Here is a 12,277-nt window from a genome sequence, read left to right as displayed (position 1 = left end):
CCCCAATTGATGGGCATCCTCTTAATTTCCAATTCTTTGCCACCACAAAAAGAATTGCTATAAATATTTTTGTACATGTGGGTCCTTTTCCCATTTGTATGATCTCTTTGGGATATAACCCTAGAAGTGCTGTTGCTGAGTCAAAGGGTATGCCCATTTTTATAGCCCTTTGGGTATAGTTCCAAATTGCTCTCCAAAATGGTGGATCATTTTACAACTCCATCAACAATGCATTAGTGTTCCAATTTTCCCACATCTTCTCCAACATTTATCCTTTTCCTGTTTTGTCATGTTGGCCAATATGATAGGTATGATGTGGTACCTCAGAGTTGTTTTGATTTGCATTTCTCTAATCAGTAGTGATTTAGAGCATTTTTTCATATGGCTATAGATGGCTTTAATTTCTTCATCTGAGAACTGCCTGCTCATATCTGTTGACCATTTATCAATTGGGGAATGACTTGTATTCTTATAAATTTGACTTAATTCTCTATATATCTTAGAAATGAGGCCCTTACCAAAGAGACTGGTTGTAAAAATTCTTTCCCAATTTTCTACTGAAGGGTTTAAAAATTGATCGATGCAGTAACCAACCATGATTCCAGAGGAACCATGATGACACACAATACTCACCTCCTGGACCCAGGATACAGATTGAGTTACATATCTTTTGAATATGATGAAATGACAATTTGTTTTGCTTGCACATATTTGTTACAAGGGTTTTGGTTACACACAAACACACACACATCCATGGGGGAGGGAGAGAAAATAGATTTTTTTTTTTTTGTGAGGCAATCAGGGTTAAGTGACTTGCCCGGAGTCACACAACTAGTAAGTGTTATGTGTCTGAGGCCAGATTTGAACTCAGGTCATCCTGACTCCAAGGCTGGAGCTCTATACACTGTACCACCTAGCTGCCCCTTGAGAAAATAGATTTTTAATTGAAAAAATAGAACTACATTTTTAAAAAATAAGATATTACCATCATAAGAAATGAGGAAATGGACAATATGAGAGAAATCTGGGAAGATTTGTATGAACTGATGCAGAGCAAAGTGTGCAGAACTAAAAGAACAATATAAGTAGCAGCAACATAAAAAAAAAACAACTTTGAAAGACTTGAGAATTCTTATCAGTGTAATGACAAACTACTTCCAGAGGACCAAAAAAAATGAAGCATGACAGAAGTGATGGACTCATTGTGGAAGGAGACACACATTTTGGGTACCGCCAGTGAAGGAATTTACTTTGCACATATTTTAGACTCACCCTAGCAGCAAAACTGCTCTCCAGTTCCAGTCCATCTCCATTCTTACCCTAAGAAGAAATATGACCCTCAAGACTTTAGCAACTTAGCCTCCCTTCCCTAACAAAAGCTAGTCCCAGCCTGTGAGAAGATAGGTATTCTAACAAAAAGTTGATAGAGCTATGAAATCCAACTGTTTCCATTTCAGTTTGGAACTATACAAAAATAAGACCATACCACTTGACCCAGTAATCCCCAACTACTGGACCTGTACCTCTAAGTAAAGAGAGAAACAAGCATACAATATGCCAAAATATCCATAGCAGTATTTTGGTAGGAAAGAACTTGGACCATAGTGGTTACCCAGGAATTACATATGTTTGTATGTCTGTGTGTAGAAAACTTTTGCAGTGAGAAGTAATGAACATTAAGAATTCAGAGGGGCAGCTAGGTGGTGCAGTGGATGCTTCACTGGGCTGGGCTTGAGGGAAGTGGCACTGAAACCCCACAGGAGTCTATACTGTTTGCTTAGAGTGTTCTCAGGGTAGATACCCAGGTTAATGGACTTGATATATCCCACTGCACGTTGACTCAGATAAACTTTGCAGCCCAGTCTTGGGTGTGTTCCCATCAAAAACGGGTTGGGGGTAGGAAGAGACAGAAATTAAGTGACAGGGAATAAAAAAAATTCAAGAGAAAAAAAAATTCAATAAAAGGTCACTGCACAAACAGATAAATAAACAGAAGGAAAGGTGAATTCTAAATACTCAGAGAGAATACACAGAGAGTATTTGCAAGAGAAAGTGAGAACCAATGTGTCGTGAAATGCAGAATCCTGTGGACTCCCAAGAGAGCATATAACCATGACAAGAAACTCCAGAATGTTTCAAGAGACTATTGAAAACCATAAAAGAAGGAATTAGGAATTACTATAGGACAGAACAGAACATAACTCTCAATGCAGGATTTTAAAGCTTAATTAACTAATTAGAAAACAATGTACAATAGAAAGTTTCTGAAGAGGTGTTGAGAGATTTACAGATTCAGAACACACACACATACGCACTGAAATGGAGGGAATTCTGACAAAAAAGAAGCAAAAGCCAACAATGTTTAAAAAAACAAACCATGGATTCTATAAAAGCTGAAGTGATTGATTTTAAAGATAGGATGAGCAGAGCCAATTTAAGAATCATAGGTCTTTCAAAATGACAAAACAAAAACCATGAGCACTACAATGTGGGAAACACAAGAAAAATAACCAGAACTTACTGTATAGTATGGGAAGGTGAGGACACCAAGAGATTCCAGATATTGCCTCCAGAAAAACAAACAACAAAAAAAAAGATATCAAGAACCCTAATGAGGTAACAACCTGATGCCTGACTCACTTAAGTAAGATCTACAAAACAATCATAGAAAAGGAAACTCAGAATAGATACCTTAGAAGTTTTCATTTCTTGTGGAATTCCGGAACGAAGGAAGAAATAAATGTAAGGGCCATGAATCAGAATAAAAGTCTAGGATAGACAAAGGGAAGTAAAATAATGAAGACAATAAGGCAAAGAATCCTTTTTAGTGTGAAAGTGAAAAATTGCTACCCCAACTTTATTTTGTATTATTAATTGAGAATTGTATCCAACACTGGAATCATACTTATGGATCAAATTTAAATTTGATCGTATAGATCGTAGTAGTAGTAGCAGAGCTTGTACAACTTTAACTTTGCTATTCCTCTGGGTGACAGCCTGGACTCAAATCTCTCACCCTAGAAAAGGGTAGAATAAAAATGGGATACTGTGGGAGGATCTAAACAGAAATTTACAGTATGAGAGTGTAGGAGGTGTCTGTCTTAAATGTATTTTTGCTTATCTATGCCAGCAAGTGTTTCCAAGTGTTTTGTTCCATGTCCTGATAACTCAACCTAGCTTTTTCCTTTGGTCTGATCAACTAACGGAAAAAGACTGTAACAAGTGAAACTTTCAAAAGTCTTCAAAAAAGACAAGTCTCTCTTTTCTCTAAATTTCCAACTGACCAAATTGAACATTGCAGAGATGAAAAACAGATTAAAAAAAAAAAGAACAATTACAGACTAAATTTTTGATTTACATTTTTTTCTCTACTGAAAATTTTAAATTATTATTTGAATGTTTTTATAAGTACTTTGATGAATCTTTGATATACTAGTTTGTAGAGATTGTTTAAATAGGGATAAAACTTTGTAAAGTTTGATGAATATAAATTTTGGAAGATTGGGTTACCTCACAAAAAGGAGGAATTTTAGGATGACTTGAGGCTGCTTTTAAAATTGCAGTTTGAATTTTAAGAACTGTTTTATTAGCCATGAAATCTGTTCAATAGAGATTGAGTAAAATTCAGAGAAATGTCTTCTTCTTGATAAGAAGAACTCAGGAAAACAATACAGAAGAAATTAAAATAAAACATCTTTTAGTTTAAATAATTCCACAACTAAGAACTTACAATAAAATACATTTGCTATTTAACATTAAAGTAATATGTTAGAGAATTAGACTGAGATTAGAACTCTAGCTGCTCAAGTCCACTTTCCCAAAGCAGTTTCAGTTTGTCCGTCTCTGAGTCTGAAGCTTTGGGATGCTACTCTGTGGAAAAGATACACTTAAAAACTGTACTTAAAGAGAATGAAAAATTTATTGCAGGGTGGAAATGTGATTTTTTCCCCCCCTGATTAAAAGGCAGAATGGGAAAATTTTAGACCACCTTCAGTTTTCTCTCTCCAAAGGGACAAAAAGTAAGTAAAGCTGGAATTTATTTACCATCCTGTTAACTTACTGCTTTTAAACAACCAACCTGAAGACACCAAACAAGCTCTGTTATCTGTGCTACGTAGCCCCTATATTTAAACTCCCAGATTGAAGGTGAATCCCAAAGTGCTCCCAGAGAGACAAAAGCTTGTTTTAAAGTCAGGATGCAACTGAAAAGTAAGTAAAATTTAATATTTTCCTGTGAAGATTAGAGTAAGTTAGAGTAAGAGTTACTGAGGACGGAATTTGACAAGAATATAAATGATAAGTTAGGATAAGAAAATAGAAGAAGTGGACTTAGCCTTTGAATGATTTGAAAGGAAATAAAGTTACACCTTGAGCCCTTCAAAAAATTAATCTCTATCAGACTTTTTTTTCAGTAATGCAATTTCTATTAACTCTAATACATGAAGTCAAAATTATATTTTAATAAAAGCAGATATATTATGTTACAACTCTAAGGACCTTTTTTTTGGTGAGGCAATTGGGGTTAAGTGACTTGCCCAGAGTCACACAGGTATTAAGTGTCAAGCGTCTCATCTGAATTTGAACTCAGGTCCTCCTGACTCTAGGGCGATTGCTCTATCTACTGCACCACCAAGCTCCCCCTTCTAAGGGCCTATCTAATGCAAATCATTGCTGACCATTTGGCAATGAGGAAAACTTTATAAAGGATAATAATTTGCTTTACTGTTAAAGAATTAATAAAATTGGTATAAAGTCATTAAGGAAAGCTATATCAAGGCTATATCAGTTTCTTTAAATGTCAAAGAGTTTGTATAAGTGTACTGTCAAACAATATTGTTTAATTTACATTTAATTGTTTTCCTCTGACAGTAGATTACAAACAATAAGTTAGTGGTTTCCCACAAGAAACCCAGAAGTCCAATAATACAACAATTCTGGAGACAAGTCTTTGGAGGTTGTGACCACCTCCCCTAAAGTACAGAACCAGAGTTCTGTGACGGGAGCAGGTTCTATAATCTTTGATTTGCTTCACTTAAGGTCCAGTGATGGTGAGCATTGTCAGTTTTGATTAATCAGTTCAAGCTGCATTGTGAGCTCTGACTCCCAAGCCAGAGAGTCAGCTCTTAAGAAAAGTAAATTATTAGTATATTCATTATGCATATCATACCTATTAATGTGAAAATTATAAATTCCTTTCTCAGAGATAAACATAAAACTTCTAACTACTTAATTAGATACAGTAATAACCTATAGTATTGAAAAATATCACATACTTTGTAAAAGGAGGAAGCAATTAGGAACTAAGACCTTAAAAGAAAAAATGCTTACAAGTTTCTTTGCGTATTAAATGCCACCACCAAAATTAAAGTTGCTTTCATACGATGCTATTAAACTATAAATTGGAAAAAGGAAATGGTTAAAATATGAAGAAAACGATTGTTTTTCAGTGGTGTCCAACGCTTTGTGACCATTTTGGGGTTTTCTTAGCAAAGAAATTGCTGTGGTTTGCCATTTCGTTCTCCAGCTTATTTTACAGATGAGGAAACCAAGGCAAACAAGATTAAGTGACTTGCTCAGAGTCACACAGCTAGCATCTAAGGGCAGATTTGAACACAGGTCTTCCTGACTCCAGGCCCAGTGCTCTATCCACTGCACCACCTATCTGGCCGAAGAAAATGGTAGGTAGTAATTAAAACTTACTGTTATAAGAAGCGGAGCAGAGACCCTTTAAGATACCAATATCTGTGACACAGTTGGACTCTGGCCAGTCACCCTGATCATTGCCAAGTAAACTCCTTTGTGGAATAGATAAGATGAATGCTTCTCTAGCATAAAAGAGATTAACTTTGAGAAGCAGATAGATGACTTCTCCAGTCAACCAACTTAAAGCAGTAGTGATACTCTACAATGAAGAAGTAGGAAGGACCTTGAACTTTGCGATTGTACTGAGTGAGTTTTGTTTGGGTTTATTTGACCATCACTTACAAAAACTGTGATTGTAACCAATTCTAGTGGCCCCAAAGGCCTCAGAGAACAGTTAAACTCGCAAAGACATTAAACCTTTGCAAGTATTTCCAGCAAACAACTCCTTCCAAAACAATGAAGAAACACATACTTGAACTTGTTGGTTGGCTTTAACACATACAATTTTCACTATTGCTCTTTGTGGAAATGATTCTCCAGGTCTTTGTTGTATCAGCTTAATTTATAAATAGTTAGACAGTGGACTAAAAGAGAGATTGAGACAAGACAGTGCTTTCCTCTTCCCGTAATTGTAAAGTGCTTACCACAGTGCCTGTCATGTGATGAGTATCAATCATAGCATTGTTGCCTGTTGTTATAGGTTTACTTTAAGGTTCTAAAATGAGTTAAGCTTTATATAAAGCAGTGTGGAAATGTATTCAATTGAATTAATATCACCCAAATTGTAAGAAGTCTTGTTTCATGTTTTAAAATACATGAGACTGTATAAAATTTTTCTAAAGTATTGAGTAATACTATTAGAGGCAACTTCCCTTCACATTATGCATTAGATTGGCCAGTTTCGTTATTTTTAACACTTAATTATTAAGCGAGGTATTTATCCTTTAGAATCGCTAATAATGATAACTTACTGTGGGGATACGAGTTACCCGCATACCCTTTCAGTTCCTTAGACTTTCTATTTGTCTGAGGTTATGGGATATTATTAGTCCTGCTGCTGAAGTCAGGCTGAAATCTGGGAAAATAATCCAAGAAGGGAAACCTTATTTTTAAAAAAATTGTTTTATCTGGGAAGTTCTTTGCCCATTGCTTCTGAAAATTACTGTGCCTGGCATCTTTAAGCCTACATAGTAACAATAGGCCTTAAATTTAGGGATTTTATTTTCCTCTTAGGATTTAATAAGCAGTACAAACATTTGCTAGTTTAGGCACTTTATGACAGTAACCTAGCCCTAACCTATAATTAGTGAAATTTTGCTGTTTGAGGAAGAGTCTCTTGGGACTTTAATCTGCTTGCTATTCTGAGTTTTGATTTCAAGTATAGTTGTCTGATACCTCTCATATGGCCCTTAGGCCATCATTCAAGGGAAATGCCATGTGCTCCTGTAGTCTGAGGATTACTACGGTTGGATGTCCGTCTCCAGGAAAGTCAAATGAACAACTTTGAGAAGGTGAAGGTAGGATCCTCTTGCTTTACTTCCCCAACTTGATCAACAAGACATTTTCCCACCAGGTGTATCTGAGCCTGACTGTGATATCCTGTGGCTCATGATGAGCCTTTCTGTGTGATTGACTTGATTATGACCCATTTTTTTTGGGAGGGGCGAGGCAATTGGGGTTAAGTGACTCACTCAGGATCACACAGCTAGTAAGTGTCAAGTGTCTGGTCTGAGACCAGATTTGAACTCAGATCCTCTTGACTCCAGGGCTGGTGCTCTATCCACTGCACCACTTAGCTGCCCCCTAACTATGACCCATTTTGTTGTTCTTTGTTCAGTCATTTCAGTCATGTCCAATTCTTTGTGACCCCATTTTGGGTTTTACTGGAGTGGTTTGTCATTTCTTTCTCCAGCTCATTTTACAGATGAGGAAACTGAGGCAAACAGGGTTAAGTGATTTGTACAGGGTCACAGTAAGTATCTGAGGCCAGATTTGAACTGAGGAAATCTTCCTGACTCCAGGCCCAGCACTCTATCCACCGTGTCCCCTAGCAGTGACCTAGTTAACTAAAGGGTCAAGACTGGGAAGAGAGAAGAATACAGCAGAACAGGGATGAGGGCATGAGAAATACTGAGGGGCTGAGAGAATGGACATCACCGGGCAAATAGATTTAGGAGTACGCAATACAAATTTCCCACCTGGCTATACCCCTCTGGACTTCTCCGTCATGCCCCTGTATGGAGTACCTTCTTCCCCACCCTCTTTAAGCATCCTTTTATGTGTTATCTTCCTTATTAGAATGTAAGTGCCATGGGACTTCTGGGTCACTTGACCAACAAGATGGAAGACTAGACATTTTCTCAGATCCTCACAACCTTCAAACCTCTCCAAAATAGAAATTATGTGCCAGAGATAAAGCAATTTCAGCTGTCTCCAAGGTCCAGGGCACCAAGAACCCAAACAAGATGAAAACTAACCAGCAGAGTATGCCCGTATTCCCAAATCCCTAACCAACTCTCACTCAGCATCCCCCTCTGTATCACCCACTACACTGTGGCAGCAAACCAGCATGTCAGCTCCACACCCTGACACATGCTCTGCCTTCTCCTAGTGCCACAGAGATCCAAATTCTAAACAGCAGAAATCTGCTCAGGCTCTAATATCAGCACCCTCCACCACTAGGCCGGAGAATTGAGGAACAGAGAGAACGGGGCAAGACACATGCATGAAGGTATGTATGGAACTCATTTAAACCTGAGAGAAAAAAAACCTATCATCCAACTGGGGCCAATTCTGTTCCTCCAAAATCACTTGAGGCAAAGATTTAGGAAGGTGAACCACAAATTGTTCAATGTGGCAGGAGACGGAAATGTTTTGAGATCCAGCCCCATAGGAAACTTAAAGACCTTGAACATAAGCAGATAAACCAACAGAGAAGACATTCACAGCAGAAGACAATAGGGCCTCCAGACCTAGTAAAAGAGTTCAGGAGTCTACAAATAAATAGTGCATTCTGAACTTACACACACTCACACACACAGAACACAAAAGAGCTCGCATTGAATGCCCACTCTGTGCTAGGTACTGTACTAAATACTGAAGATGCAAAGAAAGGCAAAAAGAAAAAAAAAGTTCCTGCTCTCTAAGAGCTCAGTATAATGGGGGAGATAACACGTGAACAACGATGTGTAAACAAGATACATACAGGTAAACTGAGGGTAACCTCAGGAGGAGACACTAAGTTTAAGGACTGGGGAAAGCTTCTTGAAGAAGTTAGGATTTTAGCTGAGACTTGGAGAAAACCAGGGAAGCCAGAAAGCAGACATGAGGAAGGAGAGAATTCAAGGTATGGGGGAGAGCCAATGAAAATGCAGGGAATGAGGAGATGGTGTGTTGTGCACAGGGAACAATGAGAAGGACAGTGTCCGAAGGCAGCAAAGACTATGAGGAAATGAGGAAAGGAATAAACTGTAAGAAAACTGGAAAGCTGGGAGGGAGCCAGCTTCTGAAGGACTCTGAAAGCCAAGTTGGGATTTTGCACTTGATCCTGGAGGTAATGAGAAATCACTGGAGGTGACTGGATGGGAGGAGTGGCATGCACCATTCCTTGAAGATCAATTTTAGAACTGAGTAGTGTAAACTGGAGTTGGGAGAGACTCACTTGAGTCAGGTAGACTAACTACCAGGTTATAGCAATAGTCCAGTTGTAAGGTGATGAGGGCTGGCACTAGGGTGGTTGCACTGTAAAAGGAGAGGTGGCATACATGAGAGAAGTTACAAAGGCAGAAACAAGACTTGACTACTGATTGGACAGGAGAGTGGGAGGTGGAGAGAGTGAAGAGTTGAGGATGATACCTAGGTTCTGAGCCCAGGTGACTGGGAGAGTGGTAGTACCTCCATTAGTAATAGGGAAGTTAGGAAGATGGGAGGATATGGAGGAAAGATACCAAGTTCAGTCTAGGGCATGTTTTTAATTGAAGATGTTGGGACATCCAATTTGAAATGTCTAAAAGGCAGTTGGAGATGTGACACCGGAAGTCAGGAGAGAGATTAGGGCTGAACAAGGAGATCTGTGAGTCATCTACATAGAAGTGATGATGGAAATTATAGGAGCTGATGAGATCACCAAGTGAAATAGTATAAAGGGAGAAGTGTAGAGGGCCCAGGACCTCTTGGGGAATCCCCATTGTCAGGAGGCATGATGTGGGTGAAGATCCATCAAAGGAGTCAGATTGGTAGGAAGAGAACCAAGAAAAAGAAGTGTCACAAAAACATACAAGGAGAAAATATCAAGAAAATGAGGGTGATCAGCAGTGTCAAAGGCTGCAGAGAGGTCAAGAAGGATAAGGACTAAAAAAAGGCCTTTAATGTTGGCAATTAACTTTGGAGAAAGCAGTTTCAGTTAAATAATGAGTTCAGAAACCAGACTACAAAGAGTTAAGAAGAGAGGGAAAGGAAAGGAAATGGAGGCACCTATTATAAATTTCTTAAGGAGTTTAGCCATAGGACATAGTTAACAAGGATGATCAAGTGAGGCTTTTTCAGGGATGGAGGGGACATGGGCGCATTTGTAGGCAATAGGTAATCTGCTAATAGACTGGGAGGGATTGAAAATTAGTGAGAGCAGGGATGCAATCTAGTGGAGATGGGAAGGAATGGGATCATTTAGGCATGTAGAGGAGTTAGCCTTGGTGAGGAGAAAGGTACGCTCTTAATGTGAAAAGGAGGTGAAGGAGATAGTGGCCAAAGGTATCTAAGTAGTATTGAGATGAAAAACAAAGGAGAAGAGGGAATTCTTGGTGAATGGACTCCATTTTTTTCAGTGAAATATGAAGCTTGGTTCTCAGCTGAGAGGGTGGGAGGAGGGGGAGCCATAAGACGTTTGAGGAGGGTTGAAAAAGTTTAGAAAAGTCACTGTGGAGAGTAAGATAATAATCAGTTAGGGAGATATAGAAAAGGATTGCCTTGCCACAACAAGGCATTTGAGATTATGTGTACCATAAAGGTGTAGTTGATCCAGTTAGCATGGTTTTGTGATTTTTCTCCAGCTTCATTTAGCGGTGAGTATTTGAGAAGGCATCAGATGGTGGAAATAATCCAAGGCTGGGGTTCAGAAGGGAAAGAATTTCAAAACCATGAATCTCCACTTTTTTAAAGAAGTAAATAATAAATTCTATGTGTTATTTTCAAAATTTCCAAGCTTGCTTATGCTTTTCTCAACTATCTTATTTCATTACATTTTGAAAAAGGTTTCAATGGCCCTCTCTTTTTCAGCATCTATATTTGCTAACCCCTCCCTTCCTTTCCCAAACTCCAACTCAAATTAAAAAAGGAGAGAGAAAAGAAAACTTATAATAAATAAGTAATTAGACAAAATAAATCCATTAAGTGGACTTGTCTAAAAATGTATGGCCCTTTCTATGCTATGAATCCATCACCTCTCTGTAGGGAAATAGATAGCATGCTTCTTCATCATAGGTCTTCTGGAAATACAATTGGTCATTCATTTTGTTAACATCTTTCAAAATTATTTTCTTTTACACTGTTGTTGCCTATGTATAAATTTTCTCCTGGTACTATTCACTCCACTCCTCTGAATGGAATGGTGACATTGAAAATGACAATCACATCAGTAACTACTAAGTTCTATCTTTTAAAATAAAATTGATTTCATTTTTCGTGATGCTATTTAGTGCTCACTATGCCTGGTGCGTCTTGATTCTTTTCTCATATAAAATATTTGTGATAAATCCATATGAATGTAGACTGCTATAGACTCCTTTAGAGGACTTTATATAGACAACTCTATAGAGTCCAATAGAGGCCTTTAGCCTCTATCATTTCTCCCATATCTTGTTTTTCCACATATTTTTCACCATCCTCTCTATTTCTGTCTTTGCACCAAAATTACTGAATATGTATATTTAATTTGGAAGGTTTAAGTACTTCTTTGAATTTCTCTAACTCTTCATGTACAACAGATGTTGGTGTGTAAAGTTGCTATAATTTTCATGGTGATATTTCTGCAAATGTTTTTGAGTTCTGCAATACCAGATAGCCAAATATCCCATGAATATCTCTTATTACCTTGAACATACAATAAAAGCTCTCCTAATACCTTTATTTGCTTCTACAAGGAGAACCCGTGAGTTAACCTTCCAATTAGCTGCAGCTTCCTTTGGTCTTCTGATTTAGAAAGAATATTTTTAATATTCTTATAAGGATGATAAAATTCAATTCTTTCAGTTCCATGTCCATTCACTGGTCAGGAGACCAGAGTTTCAATTTAGATACAGTGAATGTTTCTATTAGGAAATAGCGTTTCCATAAGGACTACGAGTAACTGGACACTTGTCTGTTGGCTTCAACACTACCATAACCTGGACTGGATGGCCTTACAGATTCAGTGAAAGCTCCAGAAGCATAATAGGACTTAAAGGAGAAACAAAGGAGAAAGAAATGGAAGCTGGGCCACAGCATAGCTGTGCCTGTCCCCCCAAGCGAATTTGTCTCATTAGGTTCATGATAGTCAGGTGATGCCATGTAGCCATTAGATTTTGGGGCATTTTAGGCAGTGTTCCTTGCAGTGCTAGGGATTTAAAGATACGTGCATAATTTATAGGACCATAGATTT

Source organism: Vombatus ursinus, unplaced genomic scaffold (assembly GCF_900497805.2).
Source record: "Vombatus ursinus unplaced genomic scaffold, bare-nosed wombat genome assembly UNPS02015255.1, whole genome shotgun sequence".
Classification (NCBI taxonomy): Eukaryota; Metazoa; Chordata; class Mammalia; order Diprotodontia; family Vombatidae; genus Vombatus; species Vombatus ursinus.
Note: the sequence above shows the minus strand (reverse complement) of the source record.